This window comes from Pantherophis guttatus, chromosome 1 (assembly GCF_059756535.1).
Source record: "Pantherophis guttatus breed Tessera chromosome 1, ASM5975653v1, whole genome shotgun sequence".
NCBI classification, from domain to species: domain Eukaryota; kingdom Metazoa; phylum Chordata; class Lepidosauria; order Squamata; family Colubridae; genus Pantherophis; species Pantherophis guttatus.
In genome coordinates, this window is record NC_142063.1 from 207,718,946 (window position 1) to 207,737,175 (window position 18,230).

General features: G+C 36.5%; 1 long non-coding RNA gene across 1 annotated transcript in view; it reads left to right on the top strand.

The window, feature by feature from the left end:
- LOC117674136 (uncharacterized) overlaps positions 1-16,453 on the top strand; it is a 46,931-nt gene extending 30,478 nt beyond the window's left edge. Inside the window, exons 3-6 of the long non-coding RNA XR_015731291.1 lie at positions 14,310-14,349; positions 14,546-14,619; positions 14,920-15,008; positions 16,416-16,453. This is a non-coding gene — a long non-coding RNA (uncharacterized LOC117674136). The remainder of the gene's footprint in view (positions 1-14,309; positions 14,350-14,545; positions 14,620-14,919; positions 15,009-16,415) is intronic.
- Positions 16,454-18,230: the final 1,777 nt, after the last annotated feature.

The window sequence follows — 18,230 nt, forward strand, 5'->3', positions numbered from 1 at the left end:
CCTATGTTCAGGAAAATGCCCCATGCTCCTTTAGGCATACTAATTTATCTATCCATCTGTAGAATCATAATAAAGTACACAAAGGCATTAAAAATAATCTGAAATTATTTTTATAACATTTGATTAGGTTGGAAGGCATAAACAGAACATGAATGTTACTAAGTGAACACGTTGCCCTATTTTACTTTGCAGAAATTATGAATTATTTAGCAATTGAACCCATGACTGAAAAAAACCAAGGTTTTATGCAATTATTTGCTCATTTAGTCTTAACCAAGCACTGATTAAATATCTAGTTCTTAACTTAAATTTCTTGAAATGTTTATATTTATCCATGATGAGAATTTCTTCAACAACTTAATGTAATAGTTATGTTGAAAGATTTCTCATTTCAGAGACCTTTTATTCAGTGAAATAATTCAGTTTCCATTGTATTAATAACTATTAAGATAAATATTAATACAGAACAAGGATTTGTGCCTCCACAAGAATTTTTGCTTCCACAATCTCTTTTTCTTTTAAATTCTGTCTACTTAGAGCTGATAGTTTCTACTAGCAGTAAGATCCAGGTTACCTTGCTTAATAAAGGTTTTCGGCACTTTGAAAGGTCTAAATAAAATTCTCTGAACCTGAATTTTAGGATAACCAGCAGCAAAGAATTATTGCTAAAATGCATCTTCATTATAAATGAAGCTATCTTTATTTATAAGACTATAACAGCAAATAATTCCAAATGGTATCTCAAATGTTTATCTCAATGGTATCTCAAACTAGCTTAGTTACTATTTCTCTTAATAATTTAATCTTGGTCATCATGTTAAACAGCTGCAGAATTAGTTTGGATATTCTCAACAATATTGAATTCTTATAACCCTAAATTCCTTTAGATAAAATTGCTTGAGATACACATCTCAACTATTTCCTCCCCAAGTTTTTATACAGCCTTTTCCAAAATTTCAATTTGGTCTTCTTGGCTTCTTAGTATTTTGGTTTTCTTCTATATTGACTAATATCCTTTGTTATCAAAGCCATTAAAATTTTACAGTGGTTGAATATCTAATCATGATTTCTCATAAACATTCATGATTATTTATTTATTTATATTATCTATTTAGGTGTCCAACCTAAAGTTGGATGCCTAAAGTTTAGTTGTCCAATTCAGGGGCTAAAATAATTAAACAGTACACATAGAATAGAATAGAATTTTTTATTGGCCAAGTGTGATTGGACACACAAGGAATTTGTCTTGATACAAATGTTCTCAGTGTACATAAAAGAAAAGATACATTCATCAAGAATCATAAGGTACAACACTTAATGATAGCACCTACAACCAGGATAAAAACAAACTAACCAATATCAAATCAATACGGTCATTGCATGGATTCAACCATACCTCCAGATTGCCATGCCCAGTGCAGTAGCATGTCTTTTAAGCCCTTGCAAAAGCCTGACGGGTTCAGGAAGGCTCTAATCTCTGTGGGAGAGATATTCCAAAAGGTGGGCATAGAGAGAGAAAAGGTTCCACAAGATTGGACCAGGAGCATGCCTCTTCTGCCAGACGTAATGAGACAGGTAATTGGGAAGAAGCAGCATCTTGAATGATACAACTACTGGTAATAGTTTAAAATGGCTAATTGTGTCCTTTTTCTATTCCATCTTCTTAAACTGTTTCTATTTCCGATCAATTAATTTTTGAAACTCTTCACAGTTTCTAAATGATTATGCAAGCTTTCCTCAAAGCTAGTAAATGGATTCTGTAACAAATGGTATGTTAGTCTCAATTATTGACTTCTCCAAATCCTTTTGTAGCACCTGTAGCTTTTTTTAAAAAAATCGTTAACAGTTCTTCTTATTCTTGGTTATAATCCTAAATAGTTTTCTGAGCCACCTGTTTTCCCCAGGTTTGCCTTTGATTATAATCTATTAATTTTTAATGTGAGCAACTTGCTCCATGTCTGTTGAAAGCACCTGAAGAGACTATCACTGGACAACACAGAAGTTTGGGTAGCTTTTAATATACTCTTTAGTTATTCTTTGAATTAGACTAATATCCCCAAAGATTCCTGGATTACACCAAATATTTAAATCCTTTCCAGTAAATTTTGGCAGTCTCATCCTCATTTTACACGACTTCTGGCAAAAGACCAGTTTAAACTTTTAGCAAGAGCAATCTTGTGTTTTTTTTCCCCTAGCAAGCATACAAAATGGTGCTAGAAAGAGATTAAAGAAGCATGCTTCTCTGTTTGGTTTTAGAATGTATTAACACATCATTTTCATTTGCTGTGTAATTTTTAGCTCATTGACCCATTTCTCACTTTCTGAATTAATATACTAGCTAAGCAAAACAAAGTTATCCATCTCACTAAGGACCTCTTTGCATTTTGCATTGCAGGTCTGAGCTAGCAAAATATGTTTGCTACAAAGAAGTATATATAAAAATGGATCAGGTGCACATAAATAACAGTGGGATATAAGTCAAATAAGATTGTATAATATGAAATCATGTACAAATAAAAGTGTATACAATAGTGTATAAAAGTCATTGCATATGTTCTTTTTATTGTAGTATGTGTGTTTTGAATTATGACTGAGTGCATGCCAAACGCATATTACTCAGTTATAGATCTTCTATCATGCAGTTCCCAACACACTGAGGCCAGGGAAATGCAGACCTGATGAAAAAAAAATCCCCATCCATATGCTGCAGCTTGGCATTTGGCTCTGTCAATGCTGGTTGCTGGCTAGAGGAAATATTTTCTTGACAGTTTTGTTGGAATGCTGGACCTCTGATTGTTGCATCCTTAGAGATAGGTGGAGCAAATGAGCATTGGAGAAACAGCTACAGCTGCTTTCATCCTTCCTAGATGGCAGGTTTCAGGTGACATTGGGAGAGTCCACTTTGTCCCCAGGGGCAGAAGCATTGGGGGAATCCCAGAATTTCCCACATTGTCACCCTTGTTATTCAATAGCTTCCAAAGAAATGCCAAGCTAAGTGGGCAGCACTTGGACAAACTCAGAAATCTAAGACTCTTGGCTAGACTAGGAAATTAAAAGAAAAAAAATCAGAAGAAAGCAATAGCAAACTGCTTCTCTAGTAAAGCAATACAAAATATATGCCTGTATCTGCGAAGTCCACAGAAGCTGACTTTACTGTTTTGTAACAATAATCAGGAGACAAACAGTGCCACTGATAGGAAAATAAGACCAGCCTCTTTTTCTCTTTTCCATATGGGCAAAGAGATGCCGTAGAACTTCTGAGTCAAGGTCTGGGGGATTGAAGAGAAGCTAGCAAAGTAAAGCTTAAATTTGCCCCGTTGGAAGTATGATAGCACTAGTGACTCCTCAGTGTCTCATAATTTGCTGCCTCCTAGGAACAATGGAGTATTGTAGGGAGTTTTGGCTTTACTTTATAGCCCTTCTTGTCTTTCATTCTAGTTTCTTAGCAATATAGGGGTTTCCCTTTTTCTTTTTAAAGAAAAAGTATTATCTTTAAAAAGGAACTCATTGAAGGAACAATAATACTGCAAAAAAGGTCTCAGTGTATGTGCTTTTTTTTTCCTCACAAAAAGCTGTAACCCATTTGGCAGAAGGAATTTTGTATCTACCAGAAGCCACATAAAAATAATATTTTTAAAAAAAAACAACAGACAAAAAACCAAAAAAACCCCCCGGACTTTTGAAATGTGACTTCTGATATACTGTGTGAAGTCTGCCACACTCTAGCTAATGAAAGGTATACCCCTTTGCATTAGGGTTATCAGTACCCTATAAGTATAGGGTTATACTTATGAAAAGTAATCACCAATTGTGTTTGTGACATATATCATGAACGGCATCATTACAATTGTCAGTTCAGTCCTTTGACTCTAAATTCATTACATTCAAACCTAAGCAGTAAACATTGCTGACCCTACTGTAATATTTCAGCAAATGTATTAAAAAGTCAAACAAGAAAGCAACCTGCAAATAACCAGTTTTGAACAAGAAAGAAAGGATGCTTTTACCTCAACAGAATCCTGTTGCTTTCTAACCACTTCCCTGAAGCAACCCCTGGGCCATCCAGTTCACTACTTGAAAGGCTGCATTAAATGTGATAAAATGAGTGTCAGAGACTATGTCAAAACTGGATTCTTAGAAATGAGTCCAGCGCAGCTCGGCAAGATCCTACTGTTTTTCTAATTCCCTTGGAGAGGATGGTTCTTGAGGTTACACCGAGCTGCCAACAAGACTGATAATTTTTGAGAGTCCCTCCCCCAAAAGGGGAGGGCTACGTTCATTGCCTCCTCACCAACAGGTCTTGTCATTTTTCTTGCATTCTATTTGTAACTTCTAGGAGGAGAGCATAGCCATATGAAAGAGAGAATGTGTGAAGCCACAAACCTGGTTCAGAGGCTGATCAGCCACTCTGGTGAGCATTCCATATATATACAGACCTTTTCACCCAAGAACCTAAGGCACAGTCAGATCTCTATGAGAATAATTGCACATGACAGTAAATCCACATTAACATTCAGTAGTGCAAATAGAAGAAAATAAATATGTGACTCAAAAATCAGTTTCAGGCAGAACAGTTTTATACATGGTTGGTAGGGAAACATGCTCTCAACATTTTTATATTCCTAGTGTTACAAACTGGCTCAGCTTAAATGATTTAAACATTTTGTTCACTGTAAAGAGAGTTATCACAGCTGCAGAACTAAGCAAATTTTTAAAGAGCTGAATTTATGTTTTGATGAAAGAATCTATTTGTAGCAGAAGTGGCTTATTTTCTTTAAGCAACCTGCTGGAGCATAGGTATATTAGTTTTATAGAATTGCTTTTTCAAAATTACTTCATTTCAACATAAGTTGTACAAAATGGACACTTTCTGAATGTAAGGTAAGCAAATAATAGCTCTACAAAAAATTGATTATAGACTAAGATTTCAGTCTTTATTGAACTCCATGGGACTTGGTTATGCATGTCTAATCATGCATAGGATTGTAAAGTTTACAGTATGGATGCTGATTTGGAAAATATTTGATGCGAAGAATTTATCTACCTATCATAAATTCCATAAGGTATATAATTGGAAAAGTAGAGTAGAGTAGAATAGAGATAATAGATAATAGATAATATAATAATATATATGGCTTTCCATCTCATAGCAGTGACTCTGGGTACTTTATAAGTTCAACATATGCATATAACCCATGATGCTTGAGGTCAAAATAAAAAACTCAATCAGAAAAACCAGTTTTTGATGCTAGTGTACAGTAAGTGGTATGCCATATAATAATGAATCTGCCAAGTAACATAGTATATACCTGGGGCTCCTACAAGCCTCTCTTTCATACTAGATATTCTTAATTATCAATTCTTCTGTCACTGGTGCTTTATTATGAATGCAAGTACCTAAATTATATATTTAGGAATCCACTTGAGATTGTGATTTCATCAACCATTGCAGAATATATTTGTCAGACTTTCAAAAATATTCATAAAATTTCAATTTTCAGTTTCTTGACCTGAAAACTATCTTGCAAAAATTAAAAGAATCAGAGTTTCATGTACATATATAATAGTAACCTCATATTACAATAGGCTACTGTTGACAAACTGCTTGATAGGAACTACTGTAGAAGTTTCTTTGTTTCTTTGGGGACAATAGGGATCATAATTTTCAATGATATCCATCAACATACTCATGTTTAGTTCTGGGTGTCACTATCTAAAAGGATCCAGGTAAGCTTGTGGTATGAAAAATCTTTGCTAGAGATCCTGGAAAGTCACTACTTGTATTAACTGGTTATGTATAGAGCATCTTCCATCATTTATAAGGTTGTAAAAGCCATTCTTGATCATTTTACAAAGCTAACTTGTCCCAATTGTTTTTAAAAAGAGCATGTTAGATTTTTGATGAGGTCTGGCAAGGCAAGATCTTGAAGTGTTATAAGCAGACTGTCATACTGTTCATTTCCTGACAAGATGCTTCTGCTATATTTAATAGCGGAGCAAAAATATGATTCATATGCCTAGCATGTCAAGTATATGAACACCATTATGAAGTGATGATGTGTTTACATACCCTTTGTAAGAAGATTAAAGCATTTCTAATTGTCCCTTTTTTGAACCTAACCTAATGTTTTTGGTGTGTCCCATAGAATAATATTGAAAGAATGAACAAATCAGTGGTGGAACCATCTGAGATTTGCCTAATTAGAACTCAAATTGTTCCCATATTGGAAGTTACATGCGTATAATGCCTTTTGGAGCAAAGAATAGAAGAAATATGTAAAGGTCAGCCAACAATACACTGCAATGAAGTCTATTTCCATATTTTTTGAGAAAAGGACCTTTCTGAGCAATAAGACATATTTGATTTTACTAGAAACAGATTTCAGAATAGTCTTATCTGGTTTGAGGGGGATCAATTCTGCAAACTATTGCAGATTCATATTAACAAGATTTTTTTGATTATGATGTATTTCAATTTACTTTATGAGATAAAATGCCTGTCCAGTGTGGAATATTATGATATTGTAATAGGACTATATTATTATAATGGAATTATATATAGCAATGATACATGATAGTCTAATGATATTTTCTGACATAAGATTTTATATAGCAGATAAAAAATAGCTTTTCCCCATCCCAGTATCAATGTCTGTGATGTTCCCAGTCAAACTCCGAATACTGAATTGGATGGAAATAATGCTGTATTCCAAGGAGACTGATCCAAGTTATTAACAGTCTTTACCATTGTCATTAACAGAAGAGCAGCCTTCCTTCCTTCCTTCCTTCCTTCCTTCCTTCCTTCCTTCCTTCCTTCCTTCCTTCCTTCCTTCCTTCCTTCCTTCCTTCCTTCCTTCCTTCCTTCTTCCCTCCCTCTCTCCCTCCCCCCCACCCTCTTCCTTGCTATATCAAAATACTGCTTTTTACTCCATATGATGATCGTGCATGTATGTAACTGGGCCAGAAGGAAGCATTATTTTGAGTATAGGAACATTTGTCATCTTTTAGACTGCTTTGTTTACAGCAAATTTCAACTTCATGCATTCTAATGGATTTGAGATAGCTGGGCAAAGTCCATGTGGGATAAAATAGCAATTCTTCTCACATGTATGCACTTTTGAATCTCTGTAGGATTGGTGGGGTTTTGCCAAAAAAATGTTCACAGGACCCCCTCTTGATGAGAAAAATTATTAGTAAACTTGGGAGCACATTCACTCCTGGAAACCATATAAAAACCAATACATGGTGTTTTTCTTCTGCTAATGATGGCAGTTTGGCAATATTATCTGCTGAGATAATCAGCTTTGGTAGCAAAAATATTTCTCATCACTCCCTTTTTGGCTCAGTTCTCTACGAGAAAAAAAAGAGCAATGTAAATAGAGCCCGTGTGAGTGGGCTGTTAATGGAAGAGTTGCCAAGTCTATATGCAAGTTGCTATGTACAACGGCAATTATGGAAATTTCTCCCCAGCTTTTTAATCGGTAGAGGCTTACAGACTTTTTAAATTAAGATGTTGTCAAAAATGTGTTGCTGGCTATTCCTACCCTTATTGCCAAAGGAGCTTCTAAAACAACAAACATTATTACTGTAAGAATCCCATGGCGGCTTCTTGCAGATATATACCTAAACGTTGTTCTATAGAGCTCCATTGTCTTCCTGCCTAAAATAATGAAGATATAATTTAAATAGCTAGGCTGCTGCAGATTTTTTTTTTAAATTGCTGATACATTTGAGTGACATTTCTATAGTCTTTCCCTCCCCTGATATTAAGTGATGATTTGTTTCATCATAGATGATGAAGTTACACATAGATCTATGAGTAACTTTGCCATCTGTTCATTATTTTAAAACGAAACTATTTACCATTTCAACAATATAACAAGAATTTAGCATGGCTTTTATATCTGTGGGGTGAACTGGAAAGGGATGCTATGGATAAATTCACAAAGGTATAATAATATGATAATTTTGATTTATTAATTATTAATTTATTAATCAAAATTAGATATCGCCCACCTAATTGACTCTGGGCAGTTTACAGATAAAAACATACAGTGTAAAAGATAAGAGCTGAAACAATGAAAACTGAATGAGGCCAAGGGAGTGCTTTCACCAGCCATTCCCAAAGTGGCATGTTGCTCTTTGATCCACACATGAATTGGCAGAGCCTGGTTTTCTTGCTCTTTGGAAAGCTGAGAGAATGGCGGCCAACATCTTGCTTTGGAGCCAAGATGTTCCATGGGTTGGGGGACAATGACAGAGAATGGTGTCTTCTTAGATCCCACCAGTAGGAATTCTTTAACTGACAGGGTCTGTAACATACCTTATCTACCAGGAGTGAAATCCAGCAGGTTCTGACAGGTTCTGGAGAACCGGTAGCAGAAATTTTGAGCAGTTCGGAGAACCAGTAGTGGTAATTTTGAGTAGCTTGGAGAACCGGCAAATACCACCTCTGGCTGGCCCCAGAGTGGGGTGGGAATGGAGATTTTGCAATATCCTTCCCCCAGGAGTGGGGAGGGAATGGGGATTTTGCAGTATCCTTCCCCTGCCCCGCCCACCAAGCCACACCATGCCCACCAAACCACAGAACCAGTAGTAAGAAAAATTGGATTTCACCACTGCTCTCTACCTAACTGGGTGGGACGAGTTGGGACAAGATGCTTCCTTATGTAAACAGAACCCATTACATGAAGGATTTTAAAGGTGATAACCATCACATTGAACTGGACCTGGAAACAAACTGGCACCCCCAATGCAATTCATATTTTACTATTTTATGAATTAAATAATGGCATCATTATGACATAGCGTATCTATGAATGTTTTCTGTTTAAATTCTCAATACACAGATGCTTCCTAGACGTAATAGATTTTCTGTCATTTATTCTAATCATCCAAAAGGCTCTGCTGTGGACAGAAAAACAGTAAGAAAAGTGCACTGTATCACAGCAATAATGGCCATGCAACATATTGCAGTATGTATATCAAACAGCTCAGGCAGAAAATAAAGGGCTGTTGCTGAATTAAATTTGAATACTGTCTTTGTCTTGAAGTTTGGTTTTTCCCAAGAGTAAAAGGCAAGTACAGGATGGTGGATTAAGAGCCATGCTGTAGTTACTCTGCCAAGCACAGAAATCTCTCCAATTCTTTCCTCTGTACCATTTTTCCTTCTAAATTGTGCATATTTCTCCACAGATCTCCCTGCTTTCTTCAATGGCATTAATTTTTCTGTGGCATTTTTCTTCTTAGCTAATCCTCTGATTCCACCAAACACCTCAACAGGATTTTCTACTGATATTTTACCAATATTGAAAAATATTGAAATATTGAAAAACAAATAAAACTCTGAGTAACCTTCATTCAGCCCATGAGTTTGCTTTGCTTTTCCTTTGTGAGGTGATGCTTCATAATGGTGCTGAGAGGTAGATGAGCTCACAAAGGGGAGGTATATAAAATCTTTGGGTGGGCTGAATGAAAGTTGCTCACTGATGAGTTTTACTCTGTGTGCGCGTTGACTAGTGGTAGCTTAGATCAGATTTTGACTTTCTTTAACTTTTCAGTACTTATTTGTTTGTTTATTTGCTTATTTTTTATTTAATATACTTGTTTACTTAGATTACTTTACACACAATATTTATTAATTTATTTCTTATATTTACTTATATTTATTATATTTACTTATATTTATTTATTTATTATATTTATATTTATTATATTTAATATATTTAGTTTAGGATTAGTATCGTTAAATTCAGGGCATTAGGAATGGAGACTTTCCTCTATTATGGGGGGAAACTCCTCTTTGAGGTAAGAGATCCTTTGTTTTATTTATTTATTTACTTGCCAACTTGTATGTGTAACTCTAGGATTAGTTCAGGATTTGAAATTCTATCTGCTTCTTTGGTAATTTCTTTAGGGAAATTGTTGAAAAAGTGATGAGGCTCAAGATTTGGGCAGAAACAGCACTGGTTGCCCCTGGTGGATGGTTGGGGAAGGGCACCTTTCTTGGGTCTTTTACATTTCTAGGGGCTTCAGTATTATTCACCAAAACATCCTGGACTGCTTAGAAGGGTAGGAAGTTGAGAGCAACTTGTAGTGATGCTGCTACTTTCTGAGTGGGTTATACCAGTTATTGGAAATAAGGGAGGAGAGGAGAAGTCATCCAGTGGCTGCTCACTTGAGTACATGAAGCTGCTGAGGGAAGGTCATCCCTCACTTTTGGATGTAGGATCACTGATATACTGAGAAAAACCAAGTGCCTATCCCAGGGATGTGCCACGGATATGGTGAAAGTCCTGACCGAGTGTTTGGGGGCTGTTAGGTTCTAAATCAGGAGTGTCAAACTCGCAGCCCACGAGCTGGATGCGTCACGTGTTGGCCCCACCCCCACCCAGTTTAGCGAAGGGGGAAAAAGTCCTGATACATCACGTAACGCCGCCGTTATGGCACAAGTTTGACATCTCGGCTCTAAATGAAGAAACTGAGATTTAATCTTACTGTATGTTGTAGATGTAGCAATGTCTTCTCTGATAACTGTATCGGAGGAAAGATGGATAGAAGCTGGCTCAGGCTGTATGATTTAATAATACATAGTATTTTTATACTGCTGGCTCTATAGGAAGTCTTGACAATTTACATACAGCTGCATAACATCCATACAACTAGTAGTCACGAGGTCTAGAATCACTTTACACTAAACTAGAGATGGGAGGATCCTAGCTTCAGACCATGTTGTCATCAACACTACCTTGGAGGCCTTGTCAATTGTTTGTACCGCAAGGTTTATCTTGGAAGAAAAGTGCCATTAAAACATCACTTTAACAGCAGAGCAACTAAAGGCAGCTTCAGCTGACCCTGCAGCTGGCTAGAGGTGAAATTCAGGTGATGTCATGCGGATTGTTGCTTAACAATGGTTAATGGGGGTCTTCATGCTATGGTTAGAGGGACATGAGGATGAACTAGCTGAGTTGATTCACTCTAACTTTATAAATAAGATTAGCATACGGGATCCAATGGAACTTTTGTTCCTGTTAATCTTTTTTCCATAATTGGGAAATTCTACCATATGTATATTTTTAAAAATCCAAGTGACCTTCTGTGTCCAGAAACTTATCTTTCAAAATTGAGTTGACTTGCTTTGACCCCAGTAGCAAAAAACCATCTGAAGAAAAGCCTTGGAAGTATAATTTCCCAGAATTGTTTTATTTCTCAGTTTAAAAAAAATCTGAAAGAAGACATTTGCCCACCATTGATTTGTGCTGCCACAAAAATTAATGAAAACATGGATGTAGTCAGTAGGGGGTCTCTCTCTCTCTCTCTCCCCCTCCCCATCTCCACTAACTAGGACAGTGTATGTCAACCTTGACCTCTTGAAGATGTCTGGATTTCAACTCCCAGAATTTTCTCACCGGCATGAATTCTGGGAGTTGAAGTCTACACATCTTCAGGTGGCCAAGGTTGAGAAATACTGAGCTAGTGATGCTAAATTTGGCCTTAATTATGACATAGGTTTTTATAAGAAAAAGAAAGATTATGAGGCAATGCTTGGTTTTCTGCCCTAGAAATGTTGCACAATCTTATTGGGCAAAACAGAGTTTGCTTTTATGCATCTATATTATTGACCATCTTAGACCAAGCCAAGTCCAAAAACATGAGAGAATTCCTGGAAGCCTAGCATTCTGACAAACTGTCCCTCAAGAGATATAGACATAAACAATAACTACATACTGTGCAAAAGAGACAGTCAACAAGAAAAAAAGGGAACAAAAAGACCAAAACACTTTCCCACCGAGACAACACTTAGATGAGCATAGACTAACATTGAGATTAACATCCTACAAACAATCAAGAAGTAAACAATACCCCAATCAAGGAAGTACCAAACAAGCTAATGTAAATAGTGCAACAAAAAATCTCCAAGACCACTCCCTCCAACAGTGACGGGGCAAGCTACTAGAAAATAAATTGAGAGCAAACCCCACTCCTTCCTAGCACTGATGATGTTACCTAGTTTGGGAAATGAAACATCTGCAAGAAAGGAACCAGGCTCAGAAAACACCAAGGACCCTTAATTTCTCAAGATTGTCCTTTCTGCTCAAGCATGTTTCTGATGTGACTTTCAGCAGCAGTGTGGATGTTCATAAAGAAATAGGATTGGGAGTGTACTTAGAGTGACGAAAGCATCTCATGATGCATCTTTGGAAAACTGGGCTGCCTGAGCACATTTTGCATTGCCTCAGAAGTACAGGCCAGAGGCAGGAGGTGCGCTACTTCTCCTTGTTCAGTTATAGCCCCCTATGTTCACATCAGAAACTTTTTGTTCAACATAAATAGGGAATCATGTTGATTTTGACTTCTGGAAAGATGGCAAGCAAATAAACAAAGATGATTTGTATTATTCGTCAAGCATGTATTGTAAGACAGATACAAGTGTAAACATAATTATAAATACATGAAATGGATACGAATAAAAGAAAACATTAGGACAGAGATGGTAGGCATGCTGGTACGCTTATGCAAGCCCCCAAGACCAGTCAATGAAGCAGTGGGAGTGGAGAAAGAACAAAGAACCTAATCCCCGGACGTTGATCCTACAAAATGTGGGCTTCACCATTTTCATTTGATGCAGCATGGCAAATTGAAAACAAATTCTAGGAGGACTTTTTGCAGTACTATTTTTTAATCTATTGTGTAGAGAGTTAGAAACAATATATTTTGAAAAATGGGTTCAATCTGCCAAATTGTACAGCCTATGGAAATTGCTGTTTTTCTCTCACACTGACTTCAATAGAGACATACTTCCCCAGAAATGAATAAAGAAATAAATAAAATCCCAAGAAAATTCAGTTTAGCTCCTATCTTATTAGCCTGATTTAATTTAACAGAAAGCAATCTATTATGTTCTACTAGCTGCAGAGGCAGAGCACATAAAAATCAACCCTTTTCATTAATCCAAGCATATATATATATATATATATATATATATATATATATATACATTGTTCTTGTTTGGCTTCGTGTTTGTGGCCGTGAAGAGCTCGCACGGCCACAAACATGAAGCCAAACAACAACAACGCAGCTCACCAGCTCAAATCCCCCTGCAACTCAGACTAAGCTGAGCACAACCAAGCCCCCACCCAAACAGAACACCCCCCATCCAATCAGAGCACAACCAACCCCCATCCAATCAGAGCACAGCCAAGCCCCTAACCAATCAGAATACACCTCCACCCAATCAGAACACAACCAAGTTCCCACCCAATCAGCTCACACCCCCACTAGCAGTTAAAAGGAAGAAACAGCTGCGATCTCACATTGCTCCTGGAAGCACGAAGCCGAGAACACCAGCCTGAAGATGACGAATGAGACTTCGTCGAAACGTCGCCAAGACACTTCCAATTTTACGTGGGAGAAGACCCGAATAACCAAAGACCTACATACAAACACCCGCGAAAACCTGAGAAAACACACACACACACACACACACACATATAGGTTTTTTACTACATAAATCAAGATCTTTATGCAACCATAGTTCAGTGAAATCCCATTCAGTAGTTTCTAGGCTTTATCAGACATCAAACCAGCATTTTGCTGTCTATTGTGAGATTTAAGGGAGACTAAGATAGATCTATTTCTGACTAATTTGTCTTCTTCAGTTAGCCACACCCCATTCACTAGTTTCTAGGCTTCACTGAACTATGGCTGTATAAAGATCTTGATTTACGTAGGAGAAAACCTGGCTGAGAGAATAATACACATAAAGGCCTACGAAAAGAGAAGAAAATAAATATTTGACCTTTACAGGGAAGAGACATGAGATGAGGGAACACACACACACACACACACACACACATTTAGAGCTAAAGGTTTCTTTACAGATTTTTAGAAGTAGAGGGAAGGACAACAAAATAATTATTCTCAGCAGCTTCATCTGTATTCAGCCTGTTTAAGAATTGCTGCTAAAAAGCTAAATCTACCATATTTTGTTCGCACTGCAAGTATTAACATTTTCCTTAGAGGAAGCATATATAAATTCATATGAAAACATGAAGATGCTACAATGTAAGATTGACAATAGATTGATGTAGTTACCTTGCTTTTCAAAAGGTGGCTTTATGGTCCAAGCATTTTGCCAGAACTACTGCAAAGTGTTTTAGAAAAAACGGCCAGAGCACAGCCAAAGAACATTGCAACTAGATAAGACTCCAGCCAGTATGATTGTATCCAGATATGGTTTATAATACTTAGTAAATTCGCCTCCTCCAGTTGGCTTGTCCTCAGATGTTGAAAATGTCTTCTTTTGGCAGGTGTGTCTGAAGAAATATAAAGAGTACCAAAGAGACCAAAGTAAGTAACCAACTATTTTGTTTCTGTGAAAACCTGTAGCAGGAGTGGGGGTACAAAAGCAATCCTCTCTCAGCCTCACACCTGACCCTTCCTATTTAGTGGCCAGCCTTAACTTTCAGTGTTGTTGGTGGGATAATATTTAATGTCTTTTGTGAATATTATTTAATAGCACAAGTCTTTTTCCATAAAAATACAGAAATAAAACGCATAGAAGAACTTGCGTTGCTGCAAAGGAGAGAGCTGGCTGAAAAAGATGCGACTATAAGAACTGTAAGTCATTCATTTCTCTCACCATGCTGTTTTTGTCCACATATTTATATTATATGACTGATGTTTGCTTCTTGTAATTTCTGCATCTTAGTTGGAAGAGGAGAACAGCCATTTAGCCAGCAAAGTGGCTGTTCTAATAAGGGAGAATGAGGAGCTGGAGAAGAAAATAAAAGACAATCCAGAAAGTGAATATCATTATAATTTAATATTTTAATTGTTTTCATTCTAAAAAGAAAAGTGATTTATTTCATCTTAAGTTTGACTGTACAAGTTCTAGTTCTTTTGTTATTTTTTTGCCAGGAGATGCTGACAGAGATATGCCTAAGGAGTACAAGGTGCTAAAGGAGAAATACGAGATGTACCAGAAAGTCATCAGAAGAGCAAAGACTGTAAGTATTGTACATGATAGTAAGAAATTAGAACAAGCTTGTTAATCGAGATTTCATCATGCATTAAAAGTTAATTTTAATTATTCAAAATATCTTTTTAAAAAATTTGATAGATTTGTGGAATAAATGGAGATATCGGCCAATGCCAGGAATTCCTCCTTTAACACTGGTGGTGGAAATGGAGAAATTCCCTAAGATTGAATTGAAAGAATGGAGTAGTAAACCAAAAGAAAATCAGATATATAAATGGGAAGACTGGAAGAACAAGATAAAGAATGTAACACAACTAAAAAACGTTTTAGCAGATATTAAATTAAATTGGTTGAATTTAATACAATTAGAGAAATGAATCAAAGTGGAAGAAAGATTTGAGGAGAAAGATAGACAGTTAACAAAATTTGAAATGATTATAAAAGAATGTGAGGTGAATGAAGAATATATAGGTAAAGGAAAAATTGGGGAAATATATAGAATATTAACTGAATTAGAAGAGCAAAAGGTTTAAAATTAATTTGGGAATCAGATTTAGGATAAATAAATAATAATGATTGGAAAAATATTTGGAATAGATGTGTATATAAGAATATGTCAATTAGAGTTAAGGAAAATGAATATACAGTGATATGGAGGTGATACTTAACACCCCGTAAATTAAATCAAATAGATGGTAAATATACAAATATTTGTTGGCGGTGCAAGAAAGAGGTTGGAACACATAAACATATGTGGTGGGATTGTGATAGTGCACAAAAAATACGGGACATGGTGCTTAGAGAAATTAGAGCACTTCTGAATGTAAATTTAGATAAGTCATTGAGAATTGCATTACTGTTGCAAAAACAGGATATAAATGAAACAAAAAAGGAATTGATCGTAAATTTGATAATGGCAGCTAGATTAGTGATGGCTAAATATTGGGGACGAAATTGGGATATTCAAAGAAATGAGTGGTATAATGAAATTTGGAGTATGGCAACAAATGATAAATTAACAACAGAAATTGAATTTTAAAAAGGGATGATCAAAGCAAACAATTATAATGAAATATGCGGGGATTTTATAAAATCAGTGTTGTTGGAAGGCAAAGGGAATAAACCTACTCAAAAATATATGTTGTTTTGGAGGGGATAAGGGCACAGTTAGAATATATTGTATATCTTTTATAGTTGTTATAGAAGAAAAAATAAAAGGAAAAAAAAGGTCTCTGGCATGGGGGTGGACTGTAATATTCATATTTCCCCCCCCTTTTTTTTGTATTTAGATATGTACTATGTTTGCATTGTTTGTATTTGTATTATATATATATATATATATATATATATATATATATATATATATATATATATATATATATATATATATATAAAACATTAATTTTGATTGTACTTCACCAATTTCTTTTTACAGGAGGTTTCAAAAGAAATTGAAAAAGCCAGAGAACTGATAAGGGCTCGGGATCAGGCAATTGATGACATCTGCTCCGAAATTGTATCCCTACCAGTCCAGGGAAGACCAAGACGGTAAGATTTGTCCTTCCATTTCTTGGAGAGAAATAGACGTGTTTCAGTTAATGATTCTCTACTTTTTTTTTTTTGTAAATATTTTTTATTATTTTTCAAACATAAACATAAAATATAACTTTCAAGAGCAAAAACTCGATCCGGTCATAGATGGTTACCATGCTTACATTCCCTACTTTGTTCTAAAATATTTGTTTAACATTTTTCAGTCTCTGCCAGAGAAGAGTCCACAGAAACACCTGATTGCGTTCAAAAGGTAAATGATACAGTTTTTAAGACATTACATATTTTTATTCTGTAGAAAAGTTGTTATGCAACATTTGGTAATAAAAATAAAATCAATTTTGCAACACAGTGTTTATTCTTTTACAGAATCTAGGCATCAAGCTGTCGGCCGCCGGCCCCTCCAGCAACCGAATCAGAGGAGGAAGTGGAGTGGGATATTTTATGAACAAAGTATTGGCCCTATCATAACTTATACAATTTAACAAATTCAAATACATTTTACTCAGTTACAATTTTTGCCAAGATTTCCTTTTTCCATTTTTTAATCATGTCTTAAAATTTCTATGCTTATTTATATAAACAACATCTAGAACGTGATTGCAAGAGGAGTGGGGAGAACAAAGACTGAAATTGGAATGGCTCAAAGGAACGTTTGAATTGGACACAAAACTAGATTTATGGAGAGGGGGGGCGTACAATTTGGTTCGGATCAGGGCTAGAGATGAGTGGAAGGCAGTGTTTCACACCCGGTATGGGCATTTCGAGTATACAGTCATGCCTTTTGGCCTGACCAATTCCAACATTTCATGAATGAAAACTTCCATGACTTGTTGGACCGGTTTGTTGTTATTTACCTTGACAACATTTTGATTTACTCCCCCTCTCAGGAGAGCAATCAATAGCATCTCCATTTAGTTCTGCAACAGCTCTGGGAGCACCAGTTATATGCCAAGCTGAAGAACTGCTACTTCTACCAGTCGACTGTGGAGTTTCTGGGTCACCGCATATCCCCTGAGGGCATAGCCATGGAACCTAGCAAGGTCGAGGTGTTGCATAACTGGCAGGCCCCACATCGGCCAAGGATGTTCAAAGAATCCTGGGCTTTGTGAATTACTACCAGACTTTTACCCCTGGCTTTGCTTCCTTGACCGTGCCTCTCACTTGGCTCCTTCAGAAAAAAATTCCCTTCCAGTGGAGTGCCCTGGAGCAATGAGCATTCAAGAATCTGAAGCAAGCCTTCATGACAGCATCAACCCATCCTGAAGCATCAAGACTTGACCATCCGTTTGTCGTGGAGGCCGATGCATCTGATATCACTGTGGGGACGGTGTTACTCCAGGAGCATGCACCCGGCGGTACCCTCTTCCCTTGTGCCTATTATTCCCAGAAGCTCAATCCGGCAGAGTGCAACTACACCATATGGCCATAAAGGTGGCTTTTAAGACCTGGAGATATCACCTGGAAGGGGCCCGGCATCAGGTCGAGATGCGTAAGGACCATAAAAACTTGGGAGTTCCCCCAGAATGGGAGATATATTACCAAGCATCTTGTATAACCTGGCTGAAAGAGTGGATGGAGTTAAGGGATAAAAGAACATTAGTGATTGAAGGGCATGATTTGCAAGTGGGATGGCATGCATTACTTTGGGACGAAAAATATAAAACACATAGTTATTTTAGAAGACACATACTAAGGA